The sequence below is a fragment of the Helianthus annuus genome, chromosome 14 (assembly GCF_002127325.2).
Source record: "Helianthus annuus cultivar XRQ/B chromosome 14, HanXRQr2.0-SUNRISE, whole genome shotgun sequence".
Taxonomy (NCBI): Eukaryota; Viridiplantae; Streptophyta; class Magnoliopsida; order Asterales; family Asteraceae; genus Helianthus; species Helianthus annuus.
The window spans coordinates 49,714,265-49,727,691 of record NC_035446.2 but is presented as its reverse complement, the minus strand read 5'-3'; the positions used below and the strand labels follow the sequence as shown (position 1 = coordinate 49,727,691).

The window sequence follows — 13,427 nt, the reverse complement described above, 5'->3', positions numbered from 1 at the left end:
GAAAATATGTCATATAAATCTTAAAACAAGAATTTACTCAACTTCAAGGTATAAGGTAACACAACACTTTGGTCAAATTAAATCAGTCCTTCACCTATGCAACTATGGTCACAAATATGTGTTTGGTCGGATCCTAAGATCGACCAAACGGGTCGGATTCTCGAAAGTCAAAGCGGTTGTGAAACATAGTTCTGTCGTAAAACGCACATAATATGCATTTTTTACCAAAACTTTGACTCGTCACTTCAAGTATGCAATTGCACTTTGTCATTTCAACAGATTCCCGATGAGGTGTCTTATTTGTATTCATTGCCCATGGTAAGGCGTGGTGCTCGTGGGCTGACATGAGAATGTAATTTATTATTTTTTGTGATGCCATGTCTAGCCATTGTGTTGTGAGAGCACACACATGGACACATATAATCTGAAGGTTTCATGTATGATATATAAAAATGTAATTGTTATCTTGAGCAACAACATATATAATTTGAAGGATTCGTGTGTCATATGCTTCATCTCAATTTGCTGAAGCTTTGTTCAACTTTGCATATTTTATTGTATAATAACTATCAACTGCTAGAGGTTACTTTTTTTTTAAAGCCCCTATATGTTTCTTACACATGGACACATATAATCTGAAGGTTTCATGTATGATATATAAAAATGTAATTGTTATCTTGAGCAACAACATATATAATTTGAAGGATTCGTGTGTCATATGCTTCATCTCAATTTGCTGAAGCTTTGTTCAACTTTGCATATTTTATTGTATAATAACTATCAACTGCTAGAGGTTACTTTTTTTTTAAAGCCCCTATATGTTTCTTTATTTTTTTATCTGCCCAATTTGGAAACATTTTCACACAACTTTGAAAGGTCATAACTCTTCACACACAGCTCGGAATTACCCGAATTTTTTTGTAAATTGCTTTTTTTTCGAGATCTACAAGCTGGCAAACTGCCGAAGGCGGTTTGTCCATAACTTTTTTTCTAATTTCACCTATTTCACCTTCCTTTTTTATTGTTTATATTAATTTTGACCTTTTTAGACACTTTGACCAGCCATAACTTGTTATACAAACCTCTATTTCGATTTTCTTTTAATTTGTATTCATTGTCTAATGTCAACTTGCAAAACCCCTAACAATTTAGAAAAACCTACAATAACCTTATATGAAGAAGCTATATTTATTTCTTGTTAAATTATAATAAAAAGCTCACTTAGATCAACCACGTCAACTGGTTACTTGTATTCTTCTTAAACATTAAACTTTTGAGAGGTCACAGGTTCTAATCCTCTCACTAGTTTTTTTACCAACAATTTTTAAACAAAACTTTTGACTCTTGAGAACCTCAATTCAGTTATTCTACAAACCCATGATTCTTTTGTGTTTTTTTACAAGATTTTCACAAGTCTTCCAAATTTCCAAGCAAACTCATTATGTATTTTGCTAAGCCTCATGGTATTTAAGGGTTAGAGGAATTAAGATTTACGCAAAATAACCATACATACCTAAATTACCATAAGCCAATGACTACCAGCTGGTAAAAGGAGTGAAGTGTGAAGTTTTACCCAAAGGTCACGGGTTCGATCCCGGACCAGTGGGGTTTCTGCACGGGGCTTAGACCAGGCCGACCGTGAGGTATCGCATTGCGGGTCGGCGGAAAGGTATAAAGGAATAAGGAGCTTGTATTCTTTCGGTTGCGATCATACCAGCACTAATGCACCGGATCCCATCAGAACTCCGCAGTTAAGCGTGCTTGGGCGAGAGTAGTACTAGGATGGGTGACCCCCTGGGAAGTCCTCGTGTTGCAACCCCCTTTTTTTTCGTTTTTTGGTTTATTTTATTTACCGGTCGATGTTTCTTTGGCGTAGCATGCGGGTGGCCGTTGATGTGGGGAACGGGGCTACGGGGTGCCCGGAGGCGCGCTTTCGATTAAACACGGTTTACCGTGCCGAAGGCTCGTCGGCGCGGGAGACGGATATGGGGAGACGGGCCCGCTCGTAGGCGTTGGACTGACGTGCCCTCAGTTTATCGGAAAGCGTGAGAGCTTACTGACGGGAGTGGCCGCTTTTGTCAAAGGAAGGCCATGACGAAGGCGCGCGCGCGCACGGCGGGCCCGAGACGCGTAACGTAGGCCACACATGAGAGCATAGGTGGGCATGGGATCAAGGCGTGGAAAGGTATAAAGGAATAAGGAGCTTGTATTCTTTCGGTTGCGATCATACCAGCACTAATGCACCGGATCCCATCAGAACTCCGCAGTTAAGCGTGCTTGGGCGAGAGTAGTACTAGGATGGGTGACCCCCTGGGAAGTCCTCGTGTTGCAACCCCCTTTTTTTTCGTTTTTTGGTTTATTTTATTTACCGGTCGATGTTTCTTTGGCGTAGCATGCGGGTGGCCGTTGATGTGGGGAACGGGGCTACGGGGTGCCCGGAGGCGCGCTTTCGATTAAACACGGTTTACCGTGCCGAAGGCTCGTCGGCGCGGGAGACGGATATGGGGAGACGGGCCCGCTCGTAGGCGTTGGACTGACGTGCCCTCAGTTTATCGGAAAGCGTGAGAGCTTACTGACGGGAGTGGCCGCTTTTGTCAAAGGAAGGCCATGACGAAGGCGCGCGCGCGCACGGCGGGCCCGAGACGCGTAACGTAGGCCACACATGAGAGCATAGGTGGGCATGGGATCAAGGCGTGGAAAGGTATAAAGGAATAAGGAGCTTGTATTCTTTCGGTTGCGATCATACCAGCACTAATGCACCGGATCCCATCAGAACTCCGCAGTTAAGCGTGCTTGGGCGAGAGTAGTACTAGGATGGGTGACCCCCTGGGAAGTCCTCGTGTTGCAACCCCCTTTTTTTTCGTTTTTTGGTTTATTTTATTTACCGGTCGATGTTTCTTTGGCGTAGCATGCGGGTGGCCGTTGATGTGGGGAACGGGGCTACGGGGTGCCCGGAGGCGCGCTTTCGATTAAACACGGTTTACCGTGCCGAAGGCTCGTCGGCGCGGGAGACGGATATGGGGAGACGGGCCCGCTCGTAGGCGTTGGACTGACGTGCCCTCAGTTTATCGGAAAGCGTGAGAGCTTACTGACGGGAGTGGCCGCTTTTGTCAAAGGAAGGCCATGACGAAGGCGCGCGCGCGCACGGCGGGCCCGAGACGCGTAACGTAGGCCACACATGAGAGCATAGGTGGGCATGGGATCAAGGCGTGGAAAGGTATAAAGGAATAAGGAGCTTGTATTCTTTCGGTTGCGATCATACCAGCACTAATGCACCGGATCCCATCAGAACTCCGCAGTTAAGCGTGCTTGGGCGAGAGTAGTACTAGGATGGGTGACCCCCTGGGAAGTCCTCGTGTTGCAACCCCCTTTTTTTTCGTTTTTTGGTTTATTTTATTTACCGGTCGATGTTTCTTTGGCGTAGCATGCGGGTGGCCGTTGATGTGGGGAACGGGGCTACGGGGTGCCCGGAGGCGCGCTTTCGATTAAACACGGTTTACCGTGCCGAAGGCTCGTCGGCGCGGGAGACGGATATGGGGAGACGGGCCCGCTCGTAGGCGTTGGACTGACGTGCCCTCAGTTTATCGGAAAGCGTGAGAGCTTACTGACGGGAGTGGCCGCTTTTGTCAAAGGAAGGCCATGACGAAGGCGCGCGCGCGCACGGCGGGCCCGAGACGCGTAACGTAGGCCACACATGAGAGCATAGGTGGGCATGGGATCAAGGCGTGGAAAGGTATAAAGGAATAAGGAGCTTGTATTCTTTCGGTTGCGATCATACCAGCACTAATGCACCGGATCCCATCAGAACTCCGCAGTTAAGCGTGCTTGGGCGAGAGTAGTACTAGGATGGGTGACCCCCTGGGAAGTCCTCGTGTTGCAACCCCCTTTTTTTTCGTTTTTTGGTTTATTTTATTTACCGGTCGATGTTTCTTTGGCGTAGCATGCGGGTGGCCGTTGATGTGGGGAACGGGGCTACGGGGTGCCCGGAGGCGCGCTTTCGATTAAACACGGTTTACCGTGCCGAAGGCTCGTCGGCGCGGGAGACGGATATGGGGAGACGGGCCCGCTCGTAGGCGTTGGACTGACGTGCCCTCAGTTTATCGGAAAGCGTGAGAGCTTACTGACGGGAGTGGCCGCTTTTGTCAAAGGAAGGCCATGACGAAGGCGCGCGCGCGCACGGCGGGCCCGAGACGCGTAACGTAGGCCACACATGAGAGCATAGGTGGGCATGGGATCAAGGCGTGGAAAGGTATAAAGGAATAAGGAGCTTGTATTCTTTCGGTTGCGATCATACCAGCACTAATGCACCGGATCCCATCAGAACTCCGCAGTTAAGCGTGCTTGGGCGAGAGTAGTACTAGGATGGGTGACCCCCTGGGAAGTCCTCGTGTTGCAACCCCCTTTTTTTTCGTTTTTTGGTTTATTTTATTTACCGGTCGATGTTTCTTTGGCGTAGCATGCGGGTGGCCGTTGATGTGGGGAACGGGGCTACGGGGTGCCCGGAGGCGCGCTTTCGATTAAACACGGTTTACCGTGCCGAAGGCTCGTCGGCGCGGGAGACGGATATGGGGAGACGGGCCCGCTCGTAGGCGTTGGACTGACGTGCCCTCAGTTTATCGGAAAGCGTGAGAGCTTACTGACGGGAGTGGCCGCTTTTGTCAAAGGAAGGCCATGACGAAGGCGCGCGCGCGCACGGCGGGCCCGAGACGCGTAACGTAGGCCACACATGAGAGCATAGGTGGGCATGGGATCAAGGCGTGGAAAGGTATAAAGGAATAAGGAGCTTGTATTCTTTCGGTTGCGATCATACCAGCACTAATGCACCGGATCCCATCAGAACTCCGCAGTTAAGCGTGCTTGGGCGAGAGTAGTACTAGGATGGGTGACCCCCTGGGAAGTCCTCGTGTTGCAACCCCCTTTTTTTTCGTTTTTTGGTTTATTTTATTTACCGGTCGATGTTTCTTTGGCGTAGCATGCGGGTGGCCGTTGATGTGGGGAACGGGGCTACGGGGTGCCCGGAGGCGCGCTTTCGATTAAACACGGTTTACCGTGCCGAAGGCTCGTCGGCGCGGGAGACGGATATGGGGAGACGGGCCCGCTCGTAGGCGTTGGACTGACGTGCCCTCAGTTTATCGGAAAGCGTGAGAGCTTACTGACGGGAGTGGCCGCTTTTGTCAAAGGAAGGCCATGACGAAGGCGCGCGCGCGCACGGCGGGCCCGAGACGCGTAACGTAGGCCACACATGAGAGCATAGGTGGGCATGGGATCAAGGCGTGGAAAGGTATAAAGGAATAAGGAGCTTGTATTCTTTCGGTTGCGATCATACCAGCACTAATGCACCGGATCCCATCAGAACTCCGCAGTTAAGCGTGCTTGGGCGAGAGTAGTACTAGGATGGGTGACCCCCTGGGAAGTCCTCGTGTTGCAACCCCCTTTTTTTTCGTTTTTTGGTTTATTTTATTTACCGGTCGATGTTTCTTTGGCGTAGCATGCGGGTGGCCGTTGATGTGGGGAACGGGGCTACGGGGTGCCCGGAGGCGCGCTTTCGATTAAACACGGTTTACCGTGCCGAAGGCTCGTCGGCGCGGGAGACGGATATGGGGAGACGGGCCCGCTCGTAGGCGTTGGACTGACGTGCCCTCAGTTTATCGGAAAGCGTGAGAGCTTACTGACGGGAGTGGCCGCTTTTGTCAAAGGAAGGCCATGACGAAGGCGCGCGCGCGCACGGCGGGCCCGAGACGCGTAACGTAGGCCACACATGAGAGCATAGGTGGGCATGGGATCAAGGCGTGGAAAGGTATAAAGGAATAAGGAGCTTGTATTCTTTCGGTTGCGATCATACCAGCACTAATGCACCGGATCCCATCAGAACTCCGCAGTTAAGCGTGCTTGGGCGAGAGTAGTACTAGGATGGGTGACCCCCTGGGAAGTCCTCGTGTTGCAACCCCCTTTTTTTTCGTTTTTTGGTTTATTTTATTTACCGGTCGATGTTTCTTTGGCGTAGCATGCGGGTGGCCGTTGATGTGGGGAACGGGGCTACGGGGTGCCCGGAGGCGCGCTTTCGATTAAACACGGTTTACCGTGCCGAAGGCTCGTCGGCGCGGGAGACGGATATGGGGAGACGGGCCCGCTCGTAGGCGTTGGACTGACGTGCCCTCAGTTTATCGGAAAGCGTGAGAGCTTATTGACGGGAGTGGCCGCTTTTGTCAAAGGAAGGCCATGACGAAGGCGCGCGCGCGCACGGCGGGCCCGAGACGCGTAACGTAGGCCACACATGAGAGCATAGGTGGGCATGGGATCAAGGCGTGGAAAGGTATAAAGGAATAAGGAGCTTGTATTCTTTCGGTTGCGATCATACCAGCACTAATGCACCGGATCCCATCAGAACTCCGCAGTTAAGCGTGCTTGGGCGAGAGTAGTACTAGGATGGGTGACCCCCTGGGAAGTCCTCGTGTTGCAACCCCCTTTTTTTTCGTTTTTTGGTTTATTTTATTTACCGGTCGATGTTTCTTTGGCGTAGCATGCGGGTGGCCGTTGATGTGGGGAACGGGGCTACGGGGTGCCCGGAGGCGCGCTTTCGATTAAACACGGTTTACCGTGCCGAAGGCTCGTCGGCGCGGGAGACGGATATGGGGAGACGGGCCCGCTCGTAGGCGTTGGACTGACGTGCCCTCAGTTTATCGGAAAGCGTGAGAGCTTATTGACGGGAGTGGCCGCTTTTGTCAAAGGAAGGCCATGACGAAGGCGCGCGCGCGCACGGCGGGCCCGAGACGCGTAACGTAGGCCACACATGAGAGCATAGGTGGGCATGGGATCAAGGCGTGGAAAGGTATAAAGGAATAAGGAGCTTGTATTCTTTCGGTTGCGATCATACCAGCACTAATGCACCGGATCCCATCAGAACTCCGCAGTTAAGCGTGCTTGGGCGAGAGTAGTACTAGGATGGGTGACCCCCTGGGAAGTCCTCGTGTTGCAACCCCCTTTTTTTTCGTTTTTTGGTTTATTTTATTTACCGGTCGATGTTTCTTTGGCGTAGCATGCGGGTGGCCGTTGATGTGGGGAACGGGGCTACGGGGTGCCCGGAGGCGCGCTTTCGATTAAACACGGTTTACCGTGCCGAAGGCTCGTCGGCGCGGGAGACGGATATGGGGAGACGGGCCCGCTCGTAGGCGTTGGACTGACGTGCCCTCAGTTTATCGGAAAGCGTGAGAGCTTACTGACGGGAGTGGCCGCTTTTGTCAAAGGAAGGCCATGACGAAGGCGCGCGCGCGCACGGCGGGCCCGAGACGCGTAACGTAGGCCACACATGAGAGCATAGGTGGGCATGGGATCAAGGCGTGGAAAGGTATAAAGGAATAAGGAGCTTGTATTCTTTCGGTTGCGATCATACCAGCACTAATGCACCGGATCCCATCAGAACTCCGCAGTTAAGCGTGCTTGGGCGAGAGTAGTACTAGGATGGGTGACCCCCTGGGAAGTCCTCGTGTTGCAACCCCCTTTTTTTTCGTTTTTTGGTTTATTTTATTTACCGGTCGATGTTTCTTTGGCGTAGCATGCGGGTGGCCGTTGATGTGGGGAACGGGGCTACGGGGTGCCCGGAGGCGCGCTTTCGATTAAACACGGTTTACCGTGCCGAAGGCTCGTCGGCGCGGGAGACGGATATGGGGAGACGGGCCCGCTCGTAGGCGTTGGACTGACGTGCCCTCAGTTTATCGGAAAGCGTGAGAGCTTATTGACGGGAGTGGCCGCTTTTGTCAAAGGAAGGCCATGACGAAGGCGCGCGCGCGCACGGCGGGCCCGAGACGCGTAACGTAGGCCACACATGAGAGCATAGGTGGGCATGGGATCAAGGCGTGGAAAGGTATAAAGGAATAAGGAGCTTGTATTCTTTCGGTTGCGATCATACCAGCACTAATGCACCGGATCCCATCAGAACTCCGCAGTTAAGCGTGCTTGGGCGAGAGTAGTACTAGGATGGGTGACCCCCTGGGAAGTCCTCGTGTTGCAACCCCCTTTTTTTTCGTTTTTTGGTTTATTTTATTTACCGGTCGATGTTTCTTTGGCGTAGCATGCGGGTGGCCGTTGATGTGGGGAACGGGGCTACGGGGTGCCCGGAGGCGCGCTTTCGATTAAACACGGTTTACCGTGCCGAAGGCTCGTCGGCGCGGGAGACGGATATGGGGAGACGGGCCCGCTCGTAGGCGTTGGACTGACGTGCCCTCAGTTTATCGGAAAGCGTGAGAGCTTATTGACGGGAGTGGCCGCTTTTGTCAAAGGAAGGCCATGACGAAGGCGCGCGCGCGCACGGCGGGCCCGAGACGCGTAACGTAGGCCACACATGAGAGCATAGGTGGGCATGGGATCAAGGCGTGGAAAGGTATAAAGGAATAAGGAGCTTGTATTCTTTCGGTTGCGATCATACCAGCACTAATGCACCGGATCCCATCAGAACTCCGCAGTTAAGCGTGCTTGGGCGAGAGTAGTACTAGGATGGGTGACCCCCTGGGAAGTCCTCGTGTTGCAACCCCCTTTTTTTTCGTTTTTTGGTTTATTTTATTTACCGGTCGATGTTTCTTTGGCGTAGCATGCGGGTGGCCGTTGATGTGGGGAACGGGGCTACGGGGTGCCCGGAGGCGCGCTTTCGATTAAACACGGTTTACCGTGCCGAAGGCTCGTCGGCGCGGGAGACGGATATGGGGAGACGGGCCCGCTCGTAGGCGTTGGACTGACGTGCCCTCAGTTTATCGGAAAGCGTGAGAGCTTATTGACGGGAGTGGCCGCTTTTGTCAAAGGAAGGCCATGACGAAGGCGCGCGCGCGCACGGCGGGCCCGAGACGCGTAACGTAGGCCACACATGAGAGCATAGGTGGGCATGGGATCAAGGCGTGGAAAGGTATAAAGGAATAAGGAGCTTGTATTCTTTCGGTTGCGATCATACCAGCACTAATGCACCGGATCCCATCAGAACTCCGCAGTTAAGCGTGCTTGGGCGAGAGTAGTACTAGGATGGGTGACCCCCTGGGAAGTCCTCGTGTTGCAACCCCCTTTTTTTTCGTTTTTTGGTTTATTTTATTTACCGGTCGATGTTTCTTTGGCGTAGCATGCGGGTGGCCGTTGATGTGGGGAACGGGGCTACGGGGTGCCCGGAGGCGCGCTTTCGATTAAACACGGTTTACCGTGCCGAAGGCTCGTCGGCGCGGGAGACGGATATGGGGAGACGGGCCCGCTCGTAGGCGTTGGACTGACGTGCCCTCAGTTTATCGGAAAGCGTGAGAGCTTATTGACGGGAGTGGCCGCTTTTGTCAAAGGAAGGCCATGACGAAGGCGCGCGCGCGCACGGCGGGCCCGAGACGCGTAACGTAGGCCACACATGAGAGCATAGGTGGGCATGGGATCAAGGCGTGGAAAGGTATAAAGGAATAAGGAGCTTGTATTCTTTCGGTTGCGATCATACCAGCACTAATGCACCGGATCCCATCAGAACTCCGCAGTTAAGCGTGCTTGGGCGAGAGTAGTACTAGGATGGGTGACCCCCTGGGAAGTCCTCGTGTTGCAACCCCCTTTTTTTTCGTTTTTTGGTTTATTTTATTTACCGGTCGATGTTTCTTTGGCGTAGCATGCGGGTGGCCGTTGATGTGGGGAACGGGGCTACGGGGTGCCCGGAGGCGCGCTTTCGATTAAACACGGTTTACCGTGCCGAAGGCTCGTCGGCGCGGGAGACGGATATGGGGAGACGGGCCCGCTCGTAGGCGTTGGACTGACGTGCCCTCAGTTTATCGGAAAGCGTGAGAGCTTATTGACGGGAGTGGCCGCTTTTGTCAAAGGAAGGCCATGACGAAGGCGCGCGCGCGCACGGCGGGCCCGAGACGCGTAACGTAGGCCACACATGAGAGCATAGGTGGGCATGGGATCAAGGCGTGGAAAGGTATAAAGGAATAAGGAGCTTGTATTCTTTCGGTTGCGATCATACCAGCACTAATGCACCGGATCCCATCAGAACTCCGCAGTTAAGCGTGCTTGGGCGAGAGTAGTACTAGGATGGGTGACCCCCTGGGAAGTCCTCGTGTTGCAACCCCCTTTTTTTTCGTTTTTTGGTTTATTTTATTTACCGGTCGATGTTTCTTTGGCGTAGCATGCGGGTGGCCGTTGATGTGGGGAACGGGGCTACGGGGTGCCCGGAGGCGCGCTTTCGATTAAACACGGTTTACCGTGCCGAAGGCTCGTCGGCGCGGGAGACGGATATGGGGAGACGGGCCCGCTCGTAGGCGTTGGACTGACGTGCCCTCAGTTTATCGGAAAGCGTGAGAGCTTATTGACGGGAGTGGCCGCTTTTGTCAAAGGAAGGCCATGACGAAGGCGCGCGCGCGCACGGCGGGCCCGAGACGCGTAACGTAGGCCACACATGAGAGCATAGGTGGGCATGGGATCAAGGCGTGGAAAGGTATAAAGGAATAAGGAGCTTGTATTCTTTCGGTTGCGATCATACCAGCACTAATGCACCGGATCCCATCAGAACTCCGCAGTTAAGCGTGCTTGGGCGAGAGTAGTACTAGGATGGGTGACCCCCTGGGAAGTCCTCGTGTTGCAACCCCCTTTTTTTTCGTTTTTTGGTTTATTTTATTTACCGGTCGATGTTTCTTTGGCGTAGCATGCGGGTGGCCGTTGATGTGGGGAACGGGGCTACGGGGTGCCCGGAGGCGCGCTTTCGATTAAACACGGTTTACCGTGCCGAAGGCTCGTCGGCGCGGGAGACGGATATGGGGAGACGGGCCCGCTCGTAGGCGTTGGACTGACGTGCCCTCAGTTTATCGGAAAGCGTGAGAGCTTATTGACGGGAGTGGCCGCTTTTGTCAAAGGAAGGCCATGACGAAGGCGCGCGCGCGCACGGCGGGCCCGAGACGCGTAACGTAGGCCACACATGAGAGCATAGGTGGGCATGGGATCAAGGCGTGGAAAGGTATAAAGGAATAAGGAGCTTGTATTCTTTCGGTTGCGATCATACCAGCACTAATGCACCGGATCCCATCAGAACTCCGCAGTTAAGCGTGCTTGGGCGAGAGTAGTACTAGGATGGGTGACCCCCTGGGAAGTCCTCGTGTTGCAACCCCCTTTTTTTTCGTTTTTTGGTTTATTTTATTTACCGGTCGATGTTTCTTTGGCGTAGCATGCGGGTGGCCGTTGATGTGGGGAACGGGGCTACGGGGTGCCCGGAGGCGCGCTTTCGATTAAACACGGTTTACCGTGCCGAAGGCTCGTCGGCGCGGGAGACGGATATGGGGAGACGGGCCCGCTCGTAGGCGTTGGACTGACGTGCCCTCAGTTTATCGGAAAGCGTGAGAGCTTATTGACGGGAGTGGCCGCTTTTGTCAAAGGAAGGCCATGACGAAGGCGCGCGCGCGCACGGCGGGCCCGAGACGCGTAACGTAGGCCACACATGAGAGCATAGGTGGGCATGGGATCAAGGCGTGGAAAGGTATAAAGGAATAAGGAGCTTGTATTCTTTCGGTTGCGATCATACCAGCACTAATGCACCGGATCCCATCAGAACTCCGCAGTTAAGCGTGCTTGGGCGAGAGTAGTACTAGGATGGGTGACCCCCTGGGAAGTCCTCGTGTTGCAACCCCCTTTTTTTCGTTTTTTGGTTTATTTTATTTACCGGTCGATGTTTCTTTGGCGTAGCATGCGGGTGGCCGTTGATGTGGGGAACGGGGCTACGGGGTGCCCGGAGGCGCGCTTTCGATTAAACACGGTTTACCGTGCCGAAGGCTCGTCGGCGCGGGAGACGGATATGGGGAGACGGGCCCGCTCGTAGGCGTTGGACTGACGTGCCCTCAGTTTATCGGAAAGCGTGAGAGCTTATTGACGGGAGTGGCCGCTTTTGTCAAAGGAAGGCCATGACGAAGGCGCGCGCGCGCACGGCGGGCCCGAGACGCGTAACGTAGGCCACACATGAGAGCATAGGTGGGCATGGGATCAAGGCGTGGAAAGGTATAAAGGAATAAGGAGCTTGTATTCTTTCGGTTGCGATCATACCAGCACTAATGCACCGGATCCCATCAGAACTCCGCAGTTAAGCGTGCTTGGGCGAGAGTAGTACTAGGATGGGTGACCCCCTGGGAAGTCCTCGTGTTGCAACCCCCTTTTTTTTCGTTTTTTGGTTTATTTTATTTACCGGTCGATGTTTCTTTGGCGTAGCATGCGGGTGGCCGTTGATGTGGGGAACGGGGCTACGGGGTGCCCGGAGGCGCGCTTTCGATTAAACACGGTTTACCGTGCCGAAGGCTCGTCGGCGCGGGAGACGGATATGGGGAGACGGGCCCGCTCGTAGGCGTTGGACTGACGTGCCCTCAGTTTATCGGAAAGCGTGAGAGCTTATTGACGGGAGTGGCCGCTTTTGTCAAAGGAAGGCCATGACGAAGGCGCGCGCGCGCACGGCGGGCCCGAGACGCGTAACGTAGGCCACACATGAGAGCATAGGTGGGCATGGGATCAAGGCGTGGAAAGGTATAAAGGAATAAGGAGCTTGTATTCTTTCGGTTGCGATCATACCAGCACTAATGCACCGGATCCCATCAGAACTCCGCAGTTAAGCGTGCTTGGGCGAGAGTAGTACTAGGATGGGTGACCCCCTGGGAAGTCCTCGTGTTGCAACCCCCTTTTTTTTCGTTTTTTGGTTTATTTTATTTACCGGTCGATGTTTCTTTGGCGTAGCATGCGGGTGGCCGTTGATGTGGGGAACGGGGCTACGGGGTGCCCGGAGGCGCGCTTTCGATTAAACACGGTTTACCGTGCCGAAGGCTCGTCGGCGCGGGAGACGGATATGGGGAGACGGGCCCGCTCGTAGGCGTTGGACTGACGTGCCCTCAGTTTATCGGAAAGCGTGAGAGCTTATTGACGGGAGTGGCCGCTTTTGTCAAAGGAAGGCCATGACGAAGGCGCGCGCGCACGGCGGGCCCGAGACGCGTAACGTAGGCCACACATGAGAGCATAGGTGGGCATGGGATCAAGGCGTGGAAAGGTATAAAGGAATAAGGAGCTTGTATTCTTTCGGTTGCGATCATACCAGCACTAATGCACCGGATCCCATCAGAACTCCGCAGTTAAGCGTGCTTGGGCGAGAGTAGTACTAGGATGGGTGACCCCCTGGGAAGTCCTCGTGTTGCAACCCCCTTTTTTTCGTTTTTTGGTTTATTTTATTTACCGGTCGATGTTTCTTTGGCGTAGCATGCGGGTGGCCGTTGATGTGGGGAACGGGGCTACGGGGTGCCCGGAGGCGCGCTTTCGATTAAACACGGTTTACCGTGCCGAAGGCTCGTCGGCGCGGGAGACGGATATGGGAGACGGGCCGCTCGTAGGCGTTGGACTGACGTGCCCTCAGTTTATCGAAAGCGTGAGAGCTTACTGACGGGAGTGGCCGCTTTTGTCAA

At 53.6% G+C, this 13,427-nt stretch overlaps 23 non-coding genes across 23 annotated transcripts; all 23 read left to right on the top strand.

Annotated features, from left to right (window-relative positions):
• The first annotated feature begins 1,700 nt into the window (after positions 1-1,700).
• LOC118487007 lies at positions 1,701-1,819 on the top strand. The gene has a single exon (XR_004880174.1). It is a non-coding gene; the product is annotated as a 5S ribosomal RNA (ribosomal RNA).
• A 397-nt stretch (positions 1,820-2,216) lies between these two features.
• LOC118486996 lies at positions 2,217-2,335 on the top strand. Its single transcript, XR_004880163.1, has one exon. It is a non-coding gene; the product is annotated as a 5S ribosomal RNA (ribosomal RNA).
• A 397-nt stretch (positions 2,336-2,732) lies between these two features.
• Positions 2,733-2,851, top strand: LOC118486985. The gene has a single exon (XR_004880152.1). It is a non-coding gene; the product is annotated as a 5S ribosomal RNA (ribosomal RNA).
• Positions 2,852-3,248: 397 nt separating this feature from the next.
• LOC118486974 lies at positions 3,249-3,367 on the top strand. Its single transcript, XR_004880140.1, has one exon. It is a non-coding gene; the product is annotated as a 5S ribosomal RNA (ribosomal RNA).
• Positions 3,368-3,764: 397 nt separating this feature from the next.
• Positions 3,765-3,883, top strand: LOC118486962. The gene has a single exon (XR_004880129.1). It is a non-coding gene; the product is annotated as a 5S ribosomal RNA (ribosomal RNA).
• A 397-nt stretch (positions 3,884-4,280) lies between these two features.
• Positions 4,281-4,399, top strand: LOC118486951. The gene has a single exon (XR_004880118.1). It is a non-coding gene; the product is annotated as a 5S ribosomal RNA (ribosomal RNA).
• A 397-nt stretch (positions 4,400-4,796) lies between these two features.
• Positions 4,797-4,915, top strand: LOC118486940. Its single transcript, XR_004880107.1, has one exon. It is a non-coding gene; the product is annotated as a 5S ribosomal RNA (ribosomal RNA).
• Positions 4,916-5,312: 397 nt separating this feature from the next.
• Positions 5,313-5,431, top strand: LOC118486929. Its single transcript, XR_004880096.1, has one exon. It is a non-coding gene; the product is annotated as a 5S ribosomal RNA (ribosomal RNA).
• A 397-nt stretch (positions 5,432-5,828) lies between these two features.
• On the top strand, positions 5,829-5,947 carry LOC118486918. Its single transcript, XR_004880085.1, has one exon. It is a non-coding gene; the product is annotated as a 5S ribosomal RNA (ribosomal RNA).
• Positions 5,948-6,344: 397 nt separating this feature from the next.
• LOC118486906 lies at positions 6,345-6,463 on the top strand. Its single transcript, XR_004880073.1, has one exon. It is a non-coding gene; the product is annotated as a 5S ribosomal RNA (ribosomal RNA).
• A 397-nt stretch (positions 6,464-6,860) lies between these two features.
• Positions 6,861-6,979, top strand: LOC118486895. The gene has a single exon (XR_004880061.1). It is a non-coding gene; the product is annotated as a 5S ribosomal RNA (ribosomal RNA).
• Positions 6,980-7,376: 397 nt separating this feature from the next.
• On the top strand, positions 7,377-7,495 carry LOC118486883. The gene has a single exon (XR_004880050.1). It is a non-coding gene; the product is annotated as a 5S ribosomal RNA (ribosomal RNA).
• Positions 7,496-7,892: 397 nt separating this feature from the next.
• On the top strand, positions 7,893-8,011 carry LOC118486872. The gene has a single exon (XR_004880039.1). It is a non-coding gene; the product is annotated as a 5S ribosomal RNA (ribosomal RNA).
• A 397-nt stretch (positions 8,012-8,408) lies between these two features.
• On the top strand, positions 8,409-8,527 carry LOC118486861. Its single transcript, XR_004880028.1, has one exon. It is a non-coding gene; the product is annotated as a 5S ribosomal RNA (ribosomal RNA).
• Positions 8,528-8,924: 397 nt separating this feature from the next.
• Positions 8,925-9,043, top strand: LOC118486850. The gene has a single exon (XR_004880017.1). It is a non-coding gene; the product is annotated as a 5S ribosomal RNA (ribosomal RNA).
• Positions 9,044-9,440: 397 nt separating this feature from the next.
• LOC118486839 lies at positions 9,441-9,559 on the top strand. The gene has a single exon (XR_004880007.1). It is a non-coding gene; the product is annotated as a 5S ribosomal RNA (ribosomal RNA).
• A 397-nt stretch (positions 9,560-9,956) lies between these two features.
• LOC118486828 lies at positions 9,957-10,075 on the top strand. The gene has a single exon (XR_004879994.1). It is a non-coding gene; the product is annotated as a 5S ribosomal RNA (ribosomal RNA).
• Positions 10,076-10,472: 397 nt separating this feature from the next.
• On the top strand, positions 10,473-10,591 carry LOC118486819. The gene has a single exon (XR_004879987.1). It is a non-coding gene; the product is annotated as a 5S ribosomal RNA (ribosomal RNA).
• Positions 10,592-10,988: 397 nt separating this feature from the next.
• On the top strand, positions 10,989-11,107 carry LOC118486808. The gene has a single exon (XR_004879976.1). It is a non-coding gene; the product is annotated as a 5S ribosomal RNA (ribosomal RNA).
• A 397-nt stretch (positions 11,108-11,504) lies between these two features.
• Positions 11,505-11,623, top strand: LOC118487108. The gene has a single exon (XR_004880273.1). It is a non-coding gene; the product is annotated as a 5S ribosomal RNA (ribosomal RNA).
• A 396-nt stretch (positions 11,624-12,019) lies between these two features.
• On the top strand, positions 12,020-12,138 carry LOC118487097. Its single transcript, XR_004880262.1, has one exon. It is a non-coding gene; the product is annotated as a 5S ribosomal RNA (ribosomal RNA).
• Positions 12,139-12,535: 397 nt separating this feature from the next.
• Positions 12,536-12,654, top strand: LOC118487024. The gene has a single exon (XR_004880191.1). It is a non-coding gene; the product is annotated as a 5S ribosomal RNA (ribosomal RNA).
• A 395-nt stretch (positions 12,655-13,049) lies between these two features.
• LOC118486912 lies at positions 13,050-13,168 on the top strand. Its single transcript, XR_004880079.1, has one exon. It is a non-coding gene; the product is annotated as a 5S ribosomal RNA (ribosomal RNA).
• Positions 13,169-13,427: the final 259 nt, after the last annotated feature.